This window comes from Poromitra crassiceps (genome assembly GCF_964638095.1).
Source record: "Poromitra crassiceps genome assembly, chromosome: 14".
In the NCBI taxonomy this organism is placed as follows: Eukaryota; Metazoa; Chordata; class Actinopteri; order Beryciformes; family Melamphaidae; genus Poromitra; species Poromitra crassiceps.
In genome coordinates this window covers 15,158,196-15,168,195 of record NC_139633.1, presented here as the reverse complement: position 1 = coordinate 15,168,195, position 10,000 = coordinate 15,158,196, and the positions used below count along the sequence as shown (strand labels likewise).

The 10,000-nt window shown below is 44.6% G+C and overlaps 1 protein-coding gene across 1 annotated transcript in view; it reads right to left on the bottom strand.

Moving 5' to 3' along the window:
- LOC310788810 (CUB and sushi domain-containing protein 1) overlaps positions 1 to 10,000 on the bottom strand; it is a gene marked incomplete at its 3' end in the record, with an annotated part of 351,287 nt that overhangs the window by 86,676 nt on the left and 254,611 nt on the right.

Sequence of the window (10,000 nt, the reverse complement as noted above, 5' to 3'; positions counted from 1 at the left end):
AGAGAGAGAGAGAGAGAGAGAGAGAGAGAGAGAGATTGACACAATGTGTTCATATCTTTTCAAATGTTCTTTATCAGGTACAGTAGGTGTTCAAGGAAGTTCAGGATAAATTGTAAGCAACATTTTAGAGAGAATTTCATTCATATCCTTTCATGTAGATGTTCTGAAATAAAGGTCAAATAGTTGACATCTTCAGCACAGGACACATGTATACCTCTCAGATTGTGGTAGCATGTTCTGTAGATTTCAGAGACACAGACAGTAAACAAAATACAGAGCAAGACAGACGGAGAGTCAGAGAGAGAGAGAGATCATTTCAGTTGAGTCTGTTTAGTTAGCTTACAGTAGGTTGGGTAGACCTACAGTAGGTTGGATAGACCTGTAGGTAAGGACCCACTGTAGAATGGAAGAGACTGTATGTAAGTAAGGAGGGAACCACAGACAGCACGGGGAGAACATGCAAACTCCACACAGAAAGGCCCTTTTCACGAGATAGCCCACCTGGGCAGTGTACCAGGCACCGAATTCATGGGGTGACATACCCCCCAGTGCCAACAACGTGCCAGACGGGAATCGGACCCGGGACCTTCTTGCTGTGAGGTGCCAGCGCTACCAGTAACTGTACCAGTACTATTTTTCAGAAAACCCAAAGTTGCAAAGTAGTTTAGTACTTTAGAAAAATGTATTTGGTCCAAAAATTTCACTTGGGACCTTGTGCTTCAGCAGCCCCAGGAGAGGTACATATGCTACCGTGTGTGTGTGTGTGTGTGTGTGTGTGTGTGTGTGTGTGTGTGTGTGTGTGTGTGTGTGTGTGTGTGTACTGAAGATCAGACCAGCAGCATTAAGAGGTCAATGAAATTAGTGTGTGTGTGTGTGTGTGTGTGTGTGTGTGTGTGTTGAAAACAGCATCACACCAGCACATATATCACTGTCAACCCCCACCCCCACCCCCAACACACACACACACACACACACACACACACACACACACACACACACACACACACACACACACACACACACACCCCCCCCCCCCCCACACACACACACACACACACACACACACAGCATTCTTATGTGTCGTCCTCTCACCTCTTCCGGACTCTCCTCTCTAGTCTAGTGTAACTTTGCGTGTCTCTGTATTCTTGGGAATGGCTTCCTCAGAAAAACAGATGTACATGCTTAGAATGAAAAGTACAGCCACACTTGGTTTGTCTTCTATCCACCTTGCCAGGCAGTTATTTGAATGAGCCACTCTTTCTACTGTCCTTCTACACTCTGCCTCCCTTTCTTCTCCTGTCCTACAGCATCACTGTAATCATCCCCTCTGCACCCAATCCTGTGCTCTGAGATTGATTGATATTTCTTGGACTGATTCTTGGTAAGCTGCTCTGCATTCGCTGTTTCAGGTCTGGCGGGGTCTTGTCTTGATCTACCCACAATCCCCCTGTGGTGCTGCTCGAGGCTCAGGTGTCAAGCCTTATCAAAACCCTGCACACACGCAGTCGCTTTGATCACTCACACACACACACACATACACAGATGCACACACAAAAACACACACTATGCAAGTCACTCTCTTTCTCTCTGGCACACACACACACACACACACACACACACACACACACACACACACACACACACACACACACACTTTGATCATCCACACATAAATACACATAAGACATACACAAACCTATCCCTTGCTCTCTGCTTTGTTTTCCTTCTGTCTGTCTAACATAAACACACACACGCACTCTCTCTCTCTCTCCTGCACCCCCCCCCCCCCACCCTTCCCACCAGGTGAGCTGCCCCTCAGCATGACTGTAGAACATGTGAGGAGGTCCCTATAGGAGGTCCCTGCAGAAAGTCAACCAAAGTCCCCCCACCTGGCCAGGTCCTCAGGGACTGTGCCCACCAGCTCTCAGAGGTAGTGACGGACATTTTTAACACCTCACTCTCACAGGTCATTGTCCCAACAAGCCGCCACTACACCAGAGCACTTTAGAGAGAGAGTGGCGTGGTAAATGGTAAATGGTAAATGGTAAATGGACTGCATTTATATAGCGCTTTTATCCAAATCGCTTTACAATGTGCCTTCATTCACACACCGAAGGCGGCCAGCTGCCACACAGCCATCGGGAGCAATTCGGGGTTCAGTGTCTTGCCCAAGGACACTTCAACATGCGGACTGGAGGAGCCGGGGATCGAACCACCGACCTTCTGATTAGTGGACAACCCTCTCTACCTCCTGAGCCACAGCCGCCCCTGGCGTCAGCGGAGGACCAAAATGCGTGACTCATTAGCCAATGAACAGCCAGGAAGGAGGCTTGTGCTACTTTTGAATGCTAAAATAAAGCTTATCATGTACAATTTGATTTAAAAAAAAAACTAAAAAAACTTTCAAAGGACAACACAAACTGTCCATTTTGCTGCGACTCGACAGTGCTGCTTAATCCAGGACCTTACTTCCTGGAACTCTTGAGAGTTAAAAAAAAGGTCCATTGGAGTGAATGGAGATGTCGCGACTCTTCTATATACATGGCTCTGAGCTACACTATCATCCCCGTCGCCCAAAAGCTCCACAGTGAAGTGCATGAAGGACTAGCGCCCAATAGCACTTATCCTAATAATGACCAAGTGCTTTGAACGGCACACATAAAGGAGACCATCGACACCACGACAGACCCACATCAATATGCATGTCATCTCATCTGTGCTTCACAGGGCCCCTCACTCACCTGGAGAGCAAGGAGGAGGTCAGACTGCTCTTCCTGGACTTCAGCTCTGCTTTCAACACTATCATCCCACAACCTCTGAGAAACTGCCACCACTTAGGACTGAGCCCGTCTCTGTGCAACGGGACATTGGATCTTCTAACAAACAGGCTCCAGTCTGTCAGAACCCACAGCATCTTATCCGCTATGGAATTATTTGCCTATCTAAATGCAAGAGGTCGTTCAAGCAATTTGAGAGCATGATTTATCAACTTCACATTCAGATTTTGGACCCTTGGACTCAAAAAGCCTCGCGGGTGCTTGAATTTGCTCTGCTTGTCCTCCAACTGTACGCTCACACTCAAAGGTGTTCTGCTTGGACAGATTTCTTGCACTCAAACATCCCCTTCTCACACTTACATTTACTCTGTTTGCGCTCAAACTCAGTGCCTGCATGCACTGGCACCCAGCGATCATGTGACACTATCCTGGCATTCTATTGGCTGCGGATTTCTGACAGGATTGTTGCACAACAAATCTGAGAGAAGAGAAGAGATCCAAGTGCAGAAGTTTCAAGAACACACAGAAGCTGTTTGAAGGGGGAGAGGAGGACATTTGCATGCAGGCACTGAGTTTGAGGACAAGCAAAGAAGATTTAAGCACACGCGGGGGCTTTTAGAGTCCAAGGGTGCAAAGTCTGAACGTGTAATTGATGAATCATGCTCTCAAATTGCTTCAACAACCTCTTGCATTTAGACAGGCAAATAATTCCATAATCCTCCCCCATCATCCTCCACATCAGCTCCCCCCCCCCCAGGGATGTGTCCGGAGCTCCCTAGTCCCACTGACCTATGACTGCTCAGCCTGGTATCTATCTGAGCACTCACATGGTGAAGTTTGCAGACGGTTAGTGGTAGGACTCACAAACCCACAGCGATGAGTCCTGAGTACAGGCAGGAACCCAGGAAGTGGAAAAACTGGAGGCCTGGTGCAAAGCAAACAGCCTCTCCATCAATGTGGAGAAGACGAAGGAGATGATAGTCGACTTCAGGAAGACCAGCACCAGCACCCCCACCACCACCACCCCCCTCTCCTCTCTTCAGCAGTTGTTGAAGTTGTCTGTTCCTTCAAATACCTGGGGGTGCACATCTCTGACACTCTCACCTGGAGCCTCAACACAGCCAGAAGGCCCACCAACACCTCTACTGTATACTGGACACCTGGCTATTTCAAACAGTACTGTGTGGAGTGAAGCAGGGCACCGCATAACTATCAGCACAACCCTGTTGAATACAGTATATACTGCTATACGATGAATGAATATGAATGGATTGGCAGACCAACTGCAAAATTCAACAGCCCCTGGGTTTGACTCTTAGGCAGGGGTCAGGGGTCAAAGGCTGAACGTTTGCAACAGAGCTTGCACACGCTTTTCCACTTTGATAAACATGAGTTCTGACAGTGCATTCGAAAAACTCTCTGAAACGGGCAATTAAGTCAAATATATGGTAGCTGAATCTGCCATATGGGCCACAGGGGAAAGAACATCCTCCATAGCATCTCCCAACGACGGGTTTATATTAACCTCATGTCTGTCTCTGCCAGTGAGATGTTTGTGGCTGCAAGAGTCAGTACCTTTCAAGCGGTTCTAAGAAACCTTATGTATAAATTTATGTGTCGACTTGAAAAGTCTAAGAATAGCATCATTGAGGCTCTCACCTATCCGGTGAAGAGTTGCACTAGGTATACATCTAGACTCAGACTGCACTGGCTTCAAAGCTTACATGTAAATATGTTATAATACAGCCTTATCTGTGAAGCTGAAACTTAATACAGCCTCATCTGTGAAGCTGAAACTTAATACAGCTTTATCTGTGAAGCTGAAACTTAATACAGCGTCATCTGTGAAGCTGAAACTCTGATGTTTTTTATTTTCTTATCTATTTTATACTACTGAAATAAAGACATCAATCAATCAATCAATCTGTCTCTGTCAATGTACATTCCATCTCTATTATATCTCCTCGCTCCTCACGTGAAGTTGTTTTGGTCCGCCATCTTGAAGACCATCCCAGAGATCTTAAGACCTTGTTACGCTTAAACAGAAATACATCTGAACCGGCTCTCGAGCGCCTCTTTGGGGTTCTGTTCCGTCGTTTGGCAGCGGGCGGAGGGTGTGGGGGCGGAGGGTGTGGGGGCGGAGGGTGTGGGGGTGGAGGGTGTGGGGGCGGAGGGTGTGGGGGCGGAGGGTGTGGGGGCGGAGGGTGTGGGGGCGGAGTCTCATGTTTGGCATAGTGCATCAATTCCATGCAATGGTGTGATGTAGGGATGCACGATATATCGGCAATCATATCGGTATCGGCAGATGTTAGTCATTTTTTAACATATCGGCATCGGTCCAGTATTGCAATGTTAATGGCTGGGTTTCCCAAAAGCTTCTTAGCGCTAAGAAGCTTCTTTAACCCTTCTTAAGGCCCCCAAGAAGCAAACGCATTTCCCAATTGCTTCTTAGCCTAAGATGATCTTTCGTTACGAAGGCATGCGTTTCCCAAAAGCTTCTTAGCGCTAAGAAGCTTCTTTGACCCTTCTTAAGGCTCCTGTAAGAAGCCAACGAAGCCAACGCGTTTCCCGATTGCTTCTTAGGCCCAATCCCAATTCCTATCTAAACCCTCAATCTTAACCCTCAGTCTCAAAAATGCGCACTCCCGCGAAGTGCTAGTGCTGTCCCGATTCTCAGTGTGTTGAGTTAAGGGTGGAGTTTAAGGGCTGTATGTCCCTTACTTTTGAGATTTTCCAGGACCACCCTTGGCAGTGAGTGCGATCCCAGAATCCCTTGTGTGTCATCAGCTAGATCCATTCAGATGGAAGATGGCGGCGAAAGGAGGAAAAAAGCAGCCCTACAAAGTTAAGTATTTCCTTGTTAATAGCGATGTAAAAATTACGATAACCATTGTATTAGCTTAGTTTAATGTCATTTTATGGATTTCCGTTTTGGAATCCTAACAACAATTGTTGTTGCTAACTATCGATAGTCAGTAGCCGTGCTGGTGCGGTCAAGCCATATTATTATTATTATATTATATTATAACATTGTTAACGTTGTTACGAAATGCCATAATTCTCGGTGGTAATGTCGTTGTTGAGTTGTTTTTATCAAGATACAGCCTATGTGTAATGTTTGCACAGACATTTTCGTAAGATGACCGGGCTAGCGTTATCTCCCAGGCTGTTTATCTAACGATAGATCATTAGATAAGGATGGGAGATAACTGCAAACTATTATCACATGAACACGGTATAGTCAGTAGTTACAACATCCAGCAGTGCCGATAACATGTTTCGGTTTAACTGGTGACCGTGTTAACTCAGCTACGTTGCAACGTTAGCAACGTTATAATATAATATAATAATAATAATATGGCTTGACCGCACCAGCACGGCTACTGACTATCGATAGTTAGCAACAACAAATGTGTTAGGCTCCAAAACGGAAATCCATAAAATGACATTTAAACTAAGATAATACAATGGTTATCGTAATTTCTACATCTATATTATCAAGGAAATATTTGTAGGGATGCTTTTTTCCTCTTCTTTTGAATTGACAGACTGGACGGAGCTTTGGCATATTGCTGCCCCCCACAGTCTGAAGACGTATCTGCCTTTAAGGGCTGTCCCATTTTAAAGTCGCAAGATAGCCCTTAACACTTAGTTTTGAGGGCTACTAAGATTGAGGGTTGAGCTTGAGGGTTAAGATTGAGGGTTAAGAAAAGAATTGGGATTGGGCCTTAGCCTAAAATTATCTTCCGTTAAGAAGGCTGCGTTTCCCAAAAGCTTCTTAGCGCTAAGATGATCTTTCGTTAAGAAGGTTTTGTAAGAAGGGTCTGGGGCATTCTTAACACCTTCTTAATGACGAAACACTGGCAGATCCAGCCGCGTCAGGCAAAAGGAGATACGTGAAACACTGTTCCTCTTGTGTTTTTCCCTTTTCTTTTCTTTCATGCACCCTTTAGTGTTTAAAATTGGGGAACACTTGAAAATCTCCCCTGTATGTATGGTTAATTGTGTTTTAAATGTTTTACCGTAGGCTATATTCCTCTCATCAGAATGGATTATTTTTATAATAAGAATCTTGTGGATTTATATAGCACCTTTCACAGAACCCAACGTCGCTTAGATTCTGTAGTGTTTCTCGCAATTTTGTTGTATGCTGTGTATATAAAACAATTTGAACTGCAGTCCATGTCCGAAATAAATAATGTTTAATAGAAGAAGTTCTTGTTTAACATGACCACGATTAGGTTATTCTACAACAGTGTTTCTCAACCACTGGTGGGCTCAGAGTGCCATCTAGTGGGCCGCAGAGGACCTCTCACATCGAGATGGTGGACAGCTCCAGTTAAGATGCTTCTTAAGAGCCTTCTTTAGCGATGTGTTAAGAAGGCTGTTAAGAAGGCGTTTGGGAAACACTTCTTTGGAGCCTTCTTAACTCCTTAATAAGCTTCTTAACTCCTTAAGAAGCTTCTTAAGTCTTAAGAAGCTTCTTTGTTGGGAAACTCAGCCAATATTGGTTATCGGTATCGGCCAAAATGTTCACATCGGTGCATCCCTAGTTTGATGCAATGTTGGGAAAGAGTAAAACACAGTCAAAAACTACAAATTTGAAAGCTTACTGTAACTCCAGGATGAATGCTTAACATCAGGTAATTGCTGTAAAGGATGGCTTTGCCGATTATCAATCCACTTTGTATCATATATAATCTTGGTAATATAAGCACATGGGCAGTGTTTACCTTCTCACCGTTATATAAGCCGCAGGGGCCAAAAAAGGCCAAAAAACGGGAAAAAAGCCGCGGCTTATAGTCCGGAATTTACAGTATACTGTATATATATATATATATATATATATATATATATATATATATATATATATATATATATATATATATAATTATATAATATTATACTGTATAATGAGGATTTCTGTTGAAATCTGACACTGCACACAAAAATAAAAATGGATAAAAATCAATGATGCTGCCGATCATTGATATATATATTGATATATCCCAGGGACAAGTGTTAAGTGCCCGTCATACTAATATAACCTGTTTTAGCTGTGTGTGTGTGTGTCTGAATCATTTACTGTAGCTATGAGTAAGCATGTGAGGAAATAATGCGTGTGTGTGTGTGCACGTGTGTGTGTGTGTGCACGTGTGTGTGTGTGTGTGTGTGTGTAGGCTATATACTGTAGAGTGCCTCTAGGCGGCACTCTGTAACAGCTAAGTCTCTCCTTCAATCTACCTCTCTCTCTCTCTCTCTCACACACACACACACACACACACACACACACACACACACACACACACACACACACACAGCCCTATCAGCAGGCACGGAGAATTCCTCCTTTCTCGCACCAGCTCTTAGTTACCATGGAAACCAATAAAAGAGCGGTTTGAGATGGGGAGGGGAGAGAGTGAAGAGTGAGGGAGGGAGGAAGAGGGCGAGAGAGAAATGGTGAGATTTTTTTAATAAGCAAATCAGAGAGAGGAGGTGAGAGAGGGAGTAAGAGAGACATAGAAAGAGAGAGAGAGAGAGGAGGGGGAATGGAGAGAAAGAGAAAGTGAGAAGAGTGAGAAGTAGTTACAGAGAAAATGAGAGGGAGCGAGAGAGGAGGGAGTGAAAGGGAGGAAGAGAGGAGACAGGAGTGTGAGGAGAGATGTATTATTTAAAGAGGTCTCACCCTTTCTAATGAGTTTGGTCTAAAAGCCCCAGGAGCTGCCCAAAGATAAAGAGACAGAGAGAGAGAGAGAGAGAGAGAGAGAGAGAGAGAGAAAGACAGAGACAGAGAGAGAAACTTCCCTACTGTGGCGAGAAAATCCGATGTGCAACACGAGCTGAGAATTGACTGGCTGTTGTCACGAGTTCAGGGAAAGAGCAACGTTACTGAATGAAGTTGATTAACTTATGTAATTAATTGGTTCTCTTTTGGGTTCGAATGATCCTAAAGGTGATAGCAATCTCTAACCCTAACCCACTAAGCACAATGTTTTAACTTGAACGTGTTTAGCTTGTTGACTGTAGTAACACACAGCCTGTGACTTTTACATGTAGCGCGATTTGAAGTTGTTGAAGGTTTGTTGACATGCATCGTGTTTGAAACTAGGGATGTTAATGATGAACCGTTGTGTAAAAATGTATGACCTGATGAATCGACATGTGTATGATTTCTGCACAGCTCACATGTTGGACTGTATTCACTTTTATACCAGCTAGCACCGCTGTGACGACAAGAGAGCTGAGCCAGAAGGCAAAGCTCTCCATCTACCGGTCCATCTTCGTTCCTACCCTCACCTATGGTCATAAACCCAAAATATTTGACTGGTACTCTGCAACAATCTCTGACACTGGGGGCAACTGTTGCCAAAAGACTCATTCTGAAGGAATGGAAGTCCTCCTCTTCACCTTCTTTTCAGGTGTGGCTGATGGACATGCTTTCTGTAATACAGATGGAGAGACTCAGGTCCCTGAGAACCTGAAAACACGCTCAAAAGGTTCTCAACTGTCTGGAACCCGTTCTTGGCCTACTTTGACCAGGTTAAGAATGATAAGTGACTGAGGTTAGGGGTGGTGTCTCATGATAAGCTACGTAGAGCCCGACCGATATATCGGTCCACCGATATCATCGGCCGATAACCGATATATCGGTATCGGCCGATATGTTGGCCGATATTGCCGATATTTTTTTATTTTCTCATTTTTAACACGTTCACTGCCAACGACGTATTACTCCGTCAAAAAAAATCCAACGGTTCACTGCCAATGACGTATTACTCCGTCAAAAAAATTTTTTTTTTTTTTTTGACCGTGGAATGTGCATCTAACCCTTTTACATCTCTTATATAATTATTGGAACCACCGAACGTTTACAACCCATTCCACCGACCCACTAAGTGGCGACAGTGCTCTCCTGACTAGAGGAAGGCAAGCATTTTCATGAGAATGGCTTCCTCGAAGCCATTCTCATGAAAATGGATTGGCGAAAACGCTTTCGTTTTCGCGCTGATTGCTGGCGGTGCGGGATTGCAAATTTGCATAATAGATTACGGGTGGAACACACTTTGAAACACGCAGCATAAATATGACCAGAATCGCAAAAGCTTCATCAAAGCTCTCAACCAAAACTCCAAGAAACGAGCGAGTCCATCCAGACTTCCTCAAAGAGCGGCCGCGCAGACAGGCACAGCAGCAGCAAAGCAGTGAGACTGGTGATGCGAGGT